This window comes from Nycticebus coucang, chromosome 17 (assembly GCF_027406575.1).
Source record: "Nycticebus coucang isolate mNycCou1 chromosome 17, mNycCou1.pri, whole genome shotgun sequence".
Taxonomy (NCBI): domain Eukaryota; kingdom Metazoa; phylum Chordata; class Mammalia; order Primates; family Lorisidae; genus Nycticebus; species Nycticebus coucang.
In genome coordinates, this window is record NC_069796.1 from 15,825,326 (window position 1) to 15,839,096 (window position 13,771).

Here is a 13,771-nt window from a genome sequence, read left to right on the forward strand (position 1 = left end):
GTGATGTGGGCTAATCTTGCTGGGGTTAGGTGATATCTTAGAGTGGTTTTGATTTGCATTTCTCTGACAATTAAAGATGAGGAGCATTTTCAAGTGTTTGTTGGCCATTCGTCTGTCGTCGTTGGAGAAGTTTCTGTTCAAATCTCTTGCCCACTTATCGAGGGGGTTGTTTGCACTCTTCTTATTGTTTAATTTGAGTTCTTTGTAGATTCTAGTTATTGAGTCTTTGTCAGATTCATACCTTTGTCAGAGATAAGGTTTGGGTATGATTTACACAGTGTGCTACCTCTCCTCTTGAACCAATTACTCCCCAAAAAGAAAATGAAAAGGATTTGTATTCTGAAGGGAATCCTAATGGTCTGTGGTCAAAATAATGTACAGAATAGTATTTAGGATAGGAAGGCAGATGAATAAGAAAGTGTGTATAGGGTGGCACCTGTGGCTCAGTCGGTAAGGTGCCGGCCCCATATACCGAGGGTGGCGGGTTCAAACCCGGCCCCAGCCGAACTGCAACAAAAAAATAGCCGGGTGTTGTGGCGGGCGCCTGTAGTCCCAGCTACTTGGGAGGCTGAGGCAAGAGAATCGCTTAAGCCCAGGAGTTGGAGGTTGCTGTGAGCTGTGTGAGACCACGGCACTCTACTGAGGGCCATAAAGTGAAACTCTGTCTCTACAAAAAAAAGAAAAAAAAAAGAAAGTGTGTATATTTAGGTCACATGCAAGACATGTAAAGCAGAGCCATGGGATGGACACTCAGGTCACACGCCCATTTCCTACACTTGTACACTGGCTCGTCCTCACAGCACCTTTGCTCACCGACCCTAGAAGAGTCAGGCGAAGACTCCTCCACAACCTGGCACTCCTGGCAGTCCCTGTCTCTCAGCTGGAAGTAGCACGGGGACTAAAGACTAAAGGCTATCTGGCTCTACTCAGGGTTGGTGCTGTTTGAGGCTGGACGAGGCAGGAGCTCAGGAGTACACTCTGAAGTCTTTGGAAGGCCTTGTTAACTGTCTAGCACCCATGACAGTCCCTTTGTTAGGAAATCTCTTTACTCACATAGGCACCAGACCTCAATGGGAAATTGAGTCAGATGATAACTGTGGTCAAAAAGGATAGATCTGGGAATCTGCAAGTCTGGATTCTAGTTCTGCTCTTTCATTTATTAGCGATGACTTCTTGGTCAAATTAGTTAACTTCTCTCGACCTTAATAAATGATCTTTCTAACTCCATCATTGCAGTGGGGTCAGAAAGGACAGTAACTAGGCCCATATCACAGGGTCACGTGAGGGCCAAAATGAGAAGCTGTGCGTGCCGTGCGCTCCTCTGGGGCAAGCTCAGCATCACTTCACACACATGTGATCATTTCATTCTGGCCGTTTCCAGATGTGAAGTCTGATGCTAGGGGAAACTGGGGAAGCCTGTTTTTGTGAATTTCTAATATCCTCCTAAATCCAATGGAAAAAAAATCAGGCCAATTGTAAACCTGTATATCTCATATGATTGGTTTTCTTTCTTTCCTTCCTTCTTTCTTTCTTTCTTTCTTTCTCTCTCTCTTTCTTTTTCCCTTCTCCTTCCCTCCCTTCCTCTTTCCTTTCTTTTGTGCCCAAATAAAAATTTTCTTACTGCAGCACTTGATGGAAATAAAATGTGTTCTAAACATTTAGATCACTAAATGTTTAACCTATCATTTTCTCACTCTTGGGAAACATTAAGACAAAATGAAGCATTGTATTCTAAGAACCTATGTCTATGCATAATTAGAGATATCTTTTTACCATCCAAGATAATTTAAAGTTGAATTAGGAATAATATTAGGAATAAATATTACCACCCTGTTGCAAATATGCTAAATTTATGTTTTAATAAACTGAACTTATGCTGCCCGATTCTTGCAAAATCAGGAATTATTAAACATAGACTTTCCAGGGAAAGTAGCCACTTTGCTCACTTTTATCTGAACTAAAATTTGCTTGTTTCCCCAGAAAAGAGAAGAATTTGAGAAGGGCTGGTCTATATTTAGCACAGCTTGATGACCCAAAGGCCAGATGGCAACAAAGGAAGAAGAAGAGGTTTGGATGCTGGGGATGGAGGTGGCCTCAGACCGGACTCTTAGGGAAGAACGCTGGGGCTCCCGGCCTTTGGAGATCTGGGGACTACAACTATTTTTCATCCTTGAGTTTGCCTTTAGGATTTCTGCATGTCTTCTAAAGAAACTTTCCTTTTTCTATTTTTAAGCAGTCAATTCCACCAAACACATTTTAACTTTTGATTTGAAATCAAGAGTTTCTTTCCTCATAATTTTTGTTTATTCAGAAGAACCATAAGTTTTGATTATCTCTGAGTTCAGTAGTGATTATTCTCTAGGACCCTATGTGGTAAGGGTGATCCTGAGAAGCCAAGCAGATAGTTAAATCTTATCAGCGAAGTCATGTTTTGAATGTGCTAAAAGCCTTCTTTCAAAGCATGGAAAATCCTTTCTAAAGAAAACTGTCACTTCCAAGTAATAATTATTCTTGATTTTCATAATTATATATCTAGAAACATGTCTGAACGAGGTTGTCAATGGATAAAAAAGTGTTGCTCAACAAATAAAAATTCTGTTTACAATGTGAAGTCACATCCCTGTCATTATTGGAAAGTGAGCGTAGTTCTTGTTTGAATAAAAAACACCAGGTAAATCCCTGAGACTGGCTTCCAGCAAAGAGGGTGTGTATTGAAGAGAGGGTATAGGCGGTTTCTCATAACAGAATCCCATGTGCATGAATCAATTGCTTTCTAAGAATCTCTTCACCTGGTCAATGAGCCCCAGGAGTGAGAAAAATTTTATGTGCACGTGTGTGTGTGTGTGTGTTGGGGCCCATGCATGCATGTGTGTGTGTGTGTGTGGGGCCCATGCATGCATGTGTGTTGATCCATGTAGGTGTGTATAATTTGGGGGCTTTCCTGTGTGATTATGGGCATTTCTTGATGAGTGTGTGTTGTGTGCACCCAGGTATTTACATCTGCATGAAGAGTTGTCCTAGTGGACAGTGGGGGACGGAAGGTCTCATTTCACACTTTCTGTCACTGCAGAGCAGTTTCTACAACTGCAAAGTTATTGCCATTTGGCACAATCCTTTTCCTAAAGTACGACACAGTTCCCTGATTCACAGAATTAAAGGCAAGGCAAAGGAAGGAGAAAATTAGAAGGTTTGGTGGAAGGTAAGTTGCTATTACTGTATTCTATAAACATGAAATTGTCCCATTAAAATGATTCTAAATCAGTGCGGTACAGTCCTAAGAAAAAAGGTTTATAAGAACCTCCTCCTCAGGGGCAGGAAACCTCAAGACATAGCTAGTGTTGGTTAGGAAGCTATGGCCTGGAGGTTGGGGGCTACAGCACACACTGAGAGATGAGATGGTAAACAGCCCCATGGGTGACGGTTGACCTGTGCTGGCGTCAGGATGCAGCGTTTGGGGAGCTTGCACAGTGCTTGCTTCAGATAATGCATTTGATTCCGGCAGTCTGGGCTTTGAATCTCTGGCCTCATCATTTACTTGCAGTGAGACTTTGGGCAAGTTACTAAAGTTACTGAACCTCAGTGTCCCTACCTACAGGGCAGAGGTAATGATACCTTCTCTTCAGGAGTGCAGAAAGAATTAAATGGGCTCTCCTGGGGCTCAGGGAATATCTTCTCCATTCCCTCATGGGTTTGGAGGGCAAGGCAAGATGGCTGACTGGAGACATGGTTAGATGGATCGTCTCAGAAAGAAGGGAAAGTTTTGGAAGAAAATAAAACATAGCGTATTTGTAATTCTGAGGGAAAACTGCCTCAGAGAGTCCATGGGAAGAAGTTGCAGAGCAGAATACGAAGGAACAAGATTTCAGCAGAGATCTATCTTGGAGAAACTTTGAGTCCCATAGAAAAGGCAGGTGGCAGTTTTGTTTTTCCTCCCCTCACTCCTCTGGAAGTCAGCAGACTCTCGGGCTGCTGAAGAGCTTCTCCACCCTTCTCAGTCCCAAAGCTGCTGCCGCCAGGGAATTGAGAGCCTCTTGAAAGCAAACGCCAGCCCCTGTGGGTTGCTCCCTGTTACCACAGGCCCGAGTGGAGATGGTGAGACCACACTGCTTCTCCGGCATCGTGCATTGTGGTCCTCCCCAGGACCTGTAGCCTTTCAGGTTTCTTGTCACTGGTCCCTACGCAAATATTTCCCAGCTCTGCCCAGACTGAAGTGGTCACAGTGGCTGGTGGGTCCTGGGGGAACTGTGTGATCCTAGAGCTTGGACATTCAGGGTAGGCTGCTTTCTGAGGAGAAGGGGACCAGAGTACCAGCTCTCATCCCTTCAGACTCTTTTTTTTTTTTTTAGACAGAGTCTGACTCTGTCACCCTGGCTAGAGTAGAGTACCCTGGCATCATCTTAGCTCACAGCAATCTCAAACTCTTGGGCTCAAGCAATCTTCTTGCCTCAGCCTCCCAAGTAGCTGGGACTACAAGTGCCTGCCCCAATGCCCAGCTGGTTTTTCTACTTATTTTTTAGTAGAGATGGGGTCTCACACTTGCTCAGGCTGGCCCCCAACCCTCAGACTCTTCTTCTCCTGCTCCCCTTCCTCACCCACTGCTGCTGAAGGCACAGGTATCCCCAGGGACAATGGAGCTGGGGCTCTTGGGAGAGGCTGCTTCCCCTCCATTGCATCAATGCTTCTACAGAGAGTGGGGTTCACAGCTTTCCTCTGAAAGCCTGTAGTGGGCCACAGGAAGCCTGGACTATGGGCCTCCTGCCTGGTGCCCTCCCCGGTGCTGCTTGTCTGGCTGCTGCAGCAGAGCAGGGCACACCCTGAAGTGGGGAGATACTGGGACCAGCACACTTTAGGATTGAGCTTAGGAGACCAGGGGACAGGCCTGGGGGCTAGATCCTACACACTCAGGCCTTGATCCAATTGTCTTGTTGGATGAGTGGTGTTACAAGAAATAACTGTCAAAAACTAGGTTCCTTTAGGTTACCCAGTTATCACTCCTCTGCAGGAATAGTCAGAAAATTCAGGAGGATTAGAGTCTTGAGTTATGGACAGCTCCACTCTAATTGTGATCAATAAAGAACATTTAGCCCCTGCTGCTGGCTATGCTGTGTCCCCAGGGGTCTCTTCCCAGCCAACACACATTTAGTCAGTGGTAGGTAAAAAAGGGAATGTCAGGAAAGAAAGAGCATTGTGATTCCAGGCGCAGAAGTCCCCACTGGCCTTTCCACTTGTTTTTTTTGTTTTGGAAACAGAGTCTTACTGTGACCCTGGGTAGAGTGCCATGGTGTCCTAGCCCACAGCAATCTCAAACTCCTGGGCTCAAGCTATCCTCCTGCCCCAGCCTCCTGTATTGCTGGGACTACAGGCACCCACATAATGCCTGGCTAGTTTTTCTATTTTTAGTAGAGACAAGGTCTCACTCTTGCTCAGGCTGGTCTTCTGAGCAGAAGCAATCCACTGGTCTCACCCTCCGAGTGTTAGGGTTATAGCTGTGAACCGCTGCACCCAGCTCACAGCCCTTGATTGTTAATCCCTTCAGACCCCTGTCAGTGGGACAGCGCCTTGGATGGAAGACACCAGCTTTCAGATCGTGTGCAGGTTAGGGAAATGGCTTTTTGCCTCAACTTGTCTTCATTCAAATCCTGTCTCTAGAGTTACAGTATAATGATCTTACCGCAATATCTAGTCTTTCAGTTTTCTCATCTGTAAAATTACAATAATAATGCTTGCACTATATGGCTGTTTAAATAAATACATTATGTATGTAAAATATGAATGCTGGCTAGCAGCAATTAATAAACATTGGCTATGACTATTAGAGGATGATGGTTATTGTAAAAAATTCCCTGGTGCTGGACTCTGCGTCTATGCTCAGTCTGCTGAAAGCATTTGAAAAGATACAGAGCTGTGATGGCCTGGAACATTTTTTGGATAATGTATCCCACAGTCCTAGCATCAAAAGTGCTCACAGCTACCCATGCCAACAACCTTGAAAATAATGAATAGGAAAAAATTACAGGAGATTCTTGTTTCTTTATGGCACTCTGGCAAGATCGGTTTATATTCTCCTGTGTACCCAGTCGGGGGCAGAGAGGAAGAATGTTTTTCTCTTACTTTTTTACTTCTAACTAGTTTACATCTTCAAATTCACAATCAGTCAACACATCAGTCAAGAATCTTACAGCCAGTGAAATGGAGAACGTATTTGCCTTTTATAATCAAGTTGTATGGTCCCATGGTTAAAACTACATGTTTTGGAGTTTACTGCATCTGAGTTTGATTTGAGACAAATTACTTGAACTCTCTGCAAGTCCACTTCCTCGACGTTAAAATAGGGTAATGATGGTGCCTCTGTTGCAATGTAGGTTTGAGAATTACATGATAAAATGTGCAGAAGGCTCTCAGAACAGGGTCTAGAATTTACTAATCATTTAGCAATGATTAATTTCCTCAATGTTGGAAAAATATTGCCTAGAGGGGCTTGGGAGCTGGAAGCTCACAGTGAAGAAAGGCAGCAAGTGAGGTTGTGAAAACCCAGCCAGGGACCAGATTGGAAAGCCCACCACACTCATTTCAGAAGACTAAACCCACGCAGAGGTCTCTCCCCAGCAGGTCTTTTTTGGGGTCAGAATCTGTAAAGCCAGGAGCAGGATCAGCTATGTAATTTTCAGAGTCCAGTGCGAAATGAAAAAGCAAGACTCTCCATTGAAAAATCAGAGGATTTCAAGGTGGCAGCAGCAAAGTTTTAAACCAAGCGTGGGGTCAGTCCTGCTGAGCCTTGGACCCTGTAAGACTTCTCAGTTTGCATGTCCCTGCAGCTGGCTCTGCCAAGGGACAGGAGGGACAGTATGGAGAAGAATGGGACAGAAGATCAGTGCTACCCTTAAGAAAGTCACCCTGGTTCTTAGAGCACAGGGCCATGTTCAAGCACACCCAGGCTGTAGCCCACGTTGGGACACCCATTTCATAAACCTGCTCCTTGAGAGATGTCTGTGTGGAGGACAGACAGGCAAGTGGCCAGTCATTTGTTTAGTTCTGTGGCTGCCAAAAATAAGGCCAGCATTTTAGGGCCACAGCACAAGATAAAATTTACAGGCTCTTCCCAGCAGCATGCGCCTTACTCAGGGTTAATCTTGTTTATTACAGGAGTAGCAAGGACGTGTGAAAGACGCCTTGGAAAGGTTCCACGTTGCAGTCTTGACTCCTAATAAAATGGGCTGTCCCCACCAGCTCCTGGCACAACTTCCCACAATACACCAGCCCAAGGAGGCAGAGGCAGGCTCCGGGCCAGCGTCTCACCACTCACCTCGTTTGCTCTGGCTGAAGCACCAGTACTCACTTCCCTTAGGACTTCCAGGCCTTGCAGCAAATTCTAAGCCTGAGATTGAAGGGAGCAAGGGCTTTGTGGGATCATGTGCTGGGAGAAGAGGGAGGCCAGGCTTCTGGGGTTGGGGTGCTGCAGGGGAAGGTGCTGGAGGGAAGAGATGTTGATGGGGCAGAACAAGTTATTAATCAACACACGGCCAAGTCTCCTTGCCAAGAACACTCTCTCCCTCCTGGCTGCTGAGAGACCTGACAGAGAGGTTGCTATCTGAACTCCAAGCAAGTATTCACTGATGTGGTTAGTTAGAACAATTAAAAGCAATATGTAGGTTACAGTAGAGAAGAATGCATCATGGGATCCCCAAACCTTTCAAATACCAGTGATGGAGGATGCATTCGTTCATTTGTGTGAGGGATGCTACTTCACTCTCCAGAGCCTGGAGCTCCTCCTTCCATCTTATCTCAAGAGCTGTACCAAGAAAGAACTATCCCCCCTGCCTGATGTCATGGTGACATCCAAAATGAATCCACAAGGTCAGTGTGACTTAGCTCTTCTTCAGTCCTTTGTTGAAACATCCGGTGGATTCAAGTGTGCAGCTGAGTCAGTGCATGGTGTAAGCTGATCTAGGTTTACTGAGACCTGAAGTCCAGGTCTGTGCTTCTGAGTTTATATGCCTTAGACAAACTTGACTGTAAATGGCACCTGCTATGACAGACACTCAGGTCTTTTGTGGAAAGGGTGGCCCGTTAGTGGATAGACAGTGGAGAGGGGACTGCTGGGACTGTGCTTACCTCTTCTTTATACTGTTGTAATTTTGTTTCTGAAGAATATCAGGGGCCTTTTGAAGAATTTTAACTCCTGCTCAGAAGAAGGTGAACATTTTTGAGGCTTTGGAGTTTGCAAGTTCTGGTTTGTTTCTCTGTTAATTTTTCAGAAATGAGTATCTTGAAAATATTTTTAAATGGTTTTGCTCCAAAGATTCTTGCTCCCTTTACACAGAAATTATGGCCAACCTGGATTATATAAAATCCTTAGAACTCTTCTGAATGAAACCACTAGAGACTGTAACAAATAGGATGAACCTACAAAAGATTTGATTCGAATCACTCTGTGAAGCAAAGCCATTTAATAAACTCTCTGCCAAAATATTACCAGAAAAAATTTCTTTGCATGGGTTTGAACGTCCAAAATGAAATATAATTTCTACTTACATTAGAAACATTTATTTTTGTAAAATGAGAGACTAATATTAAGTCAGAACAACTAACTGCATAATCTGTAAAAATACAAAAGATGATAAAGTGTGTGTTTACATCCACTGTTTATCATAGGGAACACGATGAATTACAAAGGTTATGAAATCCAAGGCTGTTGCCCAGAGTAATGGTGACGTTGACCAAACCCAGGAAGGAAGTTGGGCATACGGGAAAACGAAGTCAGGCGCTGCCTGCCTAGTGAGTCTTGACAGCCAGCTCTGTTGACCTTGGGAGCTTTTGGGCCCTGGAACTGATCCTTCCTAGGGCGAACCGGGGAGAGTCAGGCTGAAGAATATTGTTTTGATGGATTCACTATAAATTTACTCAATCTGGTAATCATGGATATTTTGACGGTTTCTCGTCTTTTGTTACCATAAACGAGGCTAACATGAATAACCTCATATGTATGCCTTTGCACATTTTTTAGATTTATAAATCCTTAGAAGAGCCAAATGCTTGTTGAGTCAATGTGTATGTGCGTTTAAAACTGCCAATTTGCCTTCTAAGGAGGTTGTATCGATTTATACACCTGCCAGCATTTTATGGGAGTATCTATTACTCCACACACAGACCGACACAACGTGCTACTCAGCTTGGGGATTTTCCTTCATCTACTAGGTGAAAATGACATCTCAGGCTACTTTCATTTGTGTTTATTTTCTTATGAGTAAAGCTGAATATCTTTTTGTAGGTGAAAAGGCTACTTCGCAATTTGTTTTTCCACAAATTCGCTTGTACTCTTTGTTGTTTTTTTTGTTTGCTGGTCTTTATTGTATTAATTTCTAAGGGTTCTTCGTGTTTTAATAAAATTATCCTTTTGTCTATCATATATGCTGCAGCAGTTTTCCTTCATTTCTCACTTGTTACCTTTGTTACGGTACCAGTTCCTTATTGTAGACCCTTGATGTTTTTAGGCAGTGACATTTTCAAGCATACTGAATGTGCTAATTTTTCAGAATGGCATGAGGATGCTGTGGGATGCTTTCCTGGCCTTAGCACCTTTTCCTCAACACAGTCCTTCCCAGGAGGGCTGGGTGGATGTCACCATGCCTGTCATTTCATATGTCATCCCTGGCAGCTATGGGTTGGGCTCTCCCTGAGGCAGCACCCTGCATGTAGGACGTGCTCTTAGGAACAGCACTGGTGACAGGAAAGCAGAGGAGGCCCCAGCTGATCCTACAGGGAGCTCTGGAGCTGGGAGGCTCTGCAGAGATGTCTCATCTTGAGCCAGGTAGAAGGGGCTTATACCCTCCACAGATCTATTTTTGGAGGAGGACTGCCCTTAGGGAGCAGAGACCCTTTGGGCATGATGGTTGTTCCCTTCAGCTGAGGACAATAACAGAAGAGTGACCAGGTTATAAGACCAGCAACTTGGATGGCACACCAAGAAACCTGGCCACCTCCTTTGGCTGCCCCACCTTCACTTAGATCCACTTCCATGAACCCTTAGGTCTCAGTGCTTTGCCGATGTAAGGTCCCTTCAGTTTTAAGAGGTTTAACATCTTAGTGGCATAGAGGAAGGGCCAGTCACGTGGCCATCGGCCTAAGGATTTTTTTCCTCCTTTCTGCCCCTGAGCCTTACGAGTCTTTGACACTTTGCACAGAAATGTCCGGAAACCACTAGGATAGCTAGCCTTTAGAAAAGCAGAAAATGAAAGGAAATGATGAGAATATGGAGAAATTCGGGCTCTCCTATATCACTGGTGGGAATGTAAAAAGGTGTAGCCCCTGTGGAAAACAGTTTGGTGGTTGCTAACAAAAGTTATCTGTAGAACTGCCATCTGACCCAGCGATTCTATTGCTAGGTACATACCCAGAGGAATTGAAAATAGGTGTCTAAACAAATGCTCATGCACAAATGTTCATAGCAGCACTGTTCTCAAAAGCCAAGGCAGGGAAACAACCCAAATGCCTATCAACAAATGAATGGATAGTAAGGCTGAGTACATTGGGTACTTTTTTTTTCCATTCTTGAGATACTTTACTAAGAAGAATATGTTCCAGCTCCATCCATGTAAACATGAAAGAGGTAAAGTCTCCATCTTTCTTTAAGGCTGCATAATATTCCATGGTGTACATATACCACAATTTATTAATCCATTCGTGGATCGATGGGCACTTGGGCTTTTTCCATGACTTAGCTATTATGAATTGGGCTGCAATAAACATTCTGGTACAAATATCTTTGTTACGTTGTGATTTTTGGTCTTCTGGGTATATGCCCAGCAGAGGAATTACAGGATTGAATGGCAGATCTATTTTTAGATCTCTGAGTGTTCTCCATATATCTTTCCAAAAGGAATGTATTAATTTGCATTCCCACCAGCAGTGCAGAAGTGTTCCCTTTTCTCCGCATCCACGCCAACATCTCTGGTCTTGAGATTTTGTGATATAGGCTAGTCTCATTGGAGTTAGATGATATCTCAAAGTAGTTTTGATTTGCATTTCTCTGATGATTAAAGATGATGAGCATTTTTTCATATGTCTGAAGGCCGTGTGCCTGTCTTCTTCAGAGAAGTTTCTCTTCAAATCCCTTGCCCAGCCTGCGATGGGATCCCTTGTTTTTTTCTTGCTGATGTGTTTGAGTTCTCTGTGGATTCTGGTTATTAAACCTTTGTCAGTGATGTACCCTGCAAATATCTTCTCCCATTCTGAGGGCTGTCTGCTTGCTTTGCTTACTGTGTTCTTAGCTGTGCAGAAGCTAATTTGGGGCTCTCACATGAAAGCTATAACCCAGTTACAACTTAACAATAGGGGGAAGTGGGAAAGGGGGGGGTGGGTAGAGGGTGGGGGATCGGTGGGATCACACCTGTGGTGCATCTTACAGGGGTATTTGTGAAACTTGGTAGATGTAGAATGTAAAGGTTTTGGCACAGTAACTGAGATAACGCCGGAAAGGCTATGTTAACCACTGTGATAAAAATGTGTCAAATGGTCTATGAAGCGGGTGTATGATGCCCCATGATCATATCAATGTATACAGTTATGATTTAATAAAAAAATAATAATAAAAAAATAAAAATAAAAATAAAATGAAAAAAAACCTAAAAAAAAAAAGAAATGATGAATGTTTAAAGTGTATCCTAAATACACTGATCATTATGCATTGCATGCATGTCTCAAAATATCACATGTACCTCATAAACATGTGCAATTATCAAAAAAAAAAAATGAATGGATAAACAGGTTGTAGAATACATGTGTCATGGGGTATTATTCGGCCCTAGAAAGGAGTGAAGTGCTGATGTGTGCAACCACATGGAGGAACCTTGAAAACATCATGCCAAGTGAAGGAAGCCAGACACGTAAGGTCACGTGTTGTGTGGTTCATACAAAATATCCAGAATAGGAAAATGTATAGAGATAAAGCAGATAAGTGGTTGTGAGGGGCCCGGGATGGGCGGGGGATGGGGATTACCGCTTAATGAGCACAGGGTTGCACTGGGGGGGGGCATTCAAATATTTTGGAACTAAATAGAGGTAGTAGTTGGGCCACATTGGAAATGTACTAAACACTGCTGAGTTGTTCACTTCAATGGCCAATTTTATGTTATGTGAATTTCACATCAAAAATAAATAGTCAGTGTATGGTGCCCCATGATCGCATTAATGTACACAGCTATGATTTAATAATAAAAAAATAGTTATTGATAGTAAGGGGGGAAAAGCCCCCTGCTTGCAAATAATGTGAACCATGCACAGTAATTAAAGAAATGAAGACAGCTGTTAATTTAGAGCTTTTTGGAGATTTTGGCTTATGTGTTTCAGCAGTGGCAGAAGGAGAAACAGGATTGCACTTAATTAGCCCCAAATCCCAGGTGGCCTTCACTTCTCCGTGCCTGTGACCCACTGAACACCATCACACCACTGAGCTGGAAGGGCCTTTCTGGATGGGCTGAGAGGCGTTGCAAATCCTATCAGAGGACTCTTTTCAGAAGCGACAATATAGCACCTGGCTAAACATCACCGCATGTTCCTAGTAGGGCTGCCGGCGCTTACTGGAATCAAATTTTCCTGGTGCTTGTTTTGGCTCCTGGCCACCAGCTGCTCCTGTGCCTGGAACAGGGCATACAGTGGAGAGGGGAGTTCTCAGCAGATGCCATTGGGGGGGGTGCTGCTCTGCAGACCTGGCATCTAGAGACCCTGGGAGCAGCCCCCCACTCAGGAACTGGGAGTAAACACCCCAGCTTCCTTGCCCCCCGGGGCATCGTAGGGATCTGAATCTAGGGCTTGCTACGTACCCCGTTGCCCAGGGAAAAACCTGCTCATTACTACACTGTTTCCTGGCCTCCTTCCTTCCTCCATCTCACTCCCCTGCCCCACTACCGCTATTTCCTGGGATCATTTCCCAACTCAACTACCAGCGCTCAATCCTTATCTGCCAGAACGAGAGATGCAGCAAAGTGTTAAAGTTGCCAGGCAAGGGGTTCCATCTGGGAAATCATGTTCCAAAGTGTCTGTCCTCCCTTCTCTGTCCAAAGGAACAACAAACCACCAGCCCCAAACAAGCAAACAAGAACCATACACAATAAAAACCTAGCGACATCTGCTATGTTGTCCACAGAGGACTTGTCCTAATTGTCTGAATCGGTCTGTGCAAATGTATTAGTTTTTACATAGCTGGCTTCAAAACTACTTTCCAGGCAGAATTCCAGCCACCCTTCTTCCTGATTCTTAACTTGCTGTTTGCATAAACTAATCTTCCTGATTCTTGACATCATACCCAGCACCTTGTCTATACTTAACTGGGATTGAAGGGAAAGGAGGTCTTTCGTGAGGGGCCCAGAATTACTTCCATCCACCCACAGTCTGGTTCTGACGAACGACATCAAATTTTGGATGTGCAATTATTTCCTCTACGTCCACGTCAACACTCCGAGCTGATAAAGATTAAGAGGGGGCAACAGAGCTCGAGAGTTTTACAACTCCTTCTGGACTTGCAATGTGTGTTCCTATCTGTCTGTCTGATTGGAAATTTAAATCATCTCACATTTCAGGCAATTGGTGGCCTCATCAGATACGGAATCTGACAGTTTATGGCTCAATCTGTGTCTTGCTGTTTTTAAAGGAAAGGTAGTAAAAATTGAAATTAAGGAAAACAGATAAATGCTGAAGTCCTGGGATGGTGCATTTTATAATGATTACATCTGCTGCAAAGTGCCTAAAAAAAAAAAAAATGGCTCTGGAAAGCTGC

General features: G+C 44.0%; 2 long non-coding RNA genes across 2 annotated transcripts in view; one reads left to right on the forward strand and one right to left on the reverse strand.

Annotated features, from left to right (window-relative positions):
• The window catches only part of LOC128568729 (uncharacterized), a 154,847-nt gene extending 152,510 nt beyond the window's left edge, over positions 1-2,337 (forward strand). Inside the window, exon 3 of the long non-coding RNA XR_008375204.1 lies at positions 1,981-2,337. This is a non-coding gene — a long non-coding RNA (uncharacterized LOC128568729). The remainder of the gene's footprint in view (positions 1-1,980) is intronic.
• Positions 1-7,449, reverse strand: part of LOC128568728 (uncharacterized) — a 41,972-nt gene extending 34,523 nt beyond the window's left edge. Inside the window, exon 1 of the long non-coding RNA XR_008375203.1 lies at positions 7,304-7,449. This is a non-coding gene — a long non-coding RNA (uncharacterized LOC128568728). The remainder of the gene's footprint in view (positions 1-7,303) is intronic.
• Between the last annotated feature and the right edge of the window lie 6,322 nt (positions 7,450-13,771).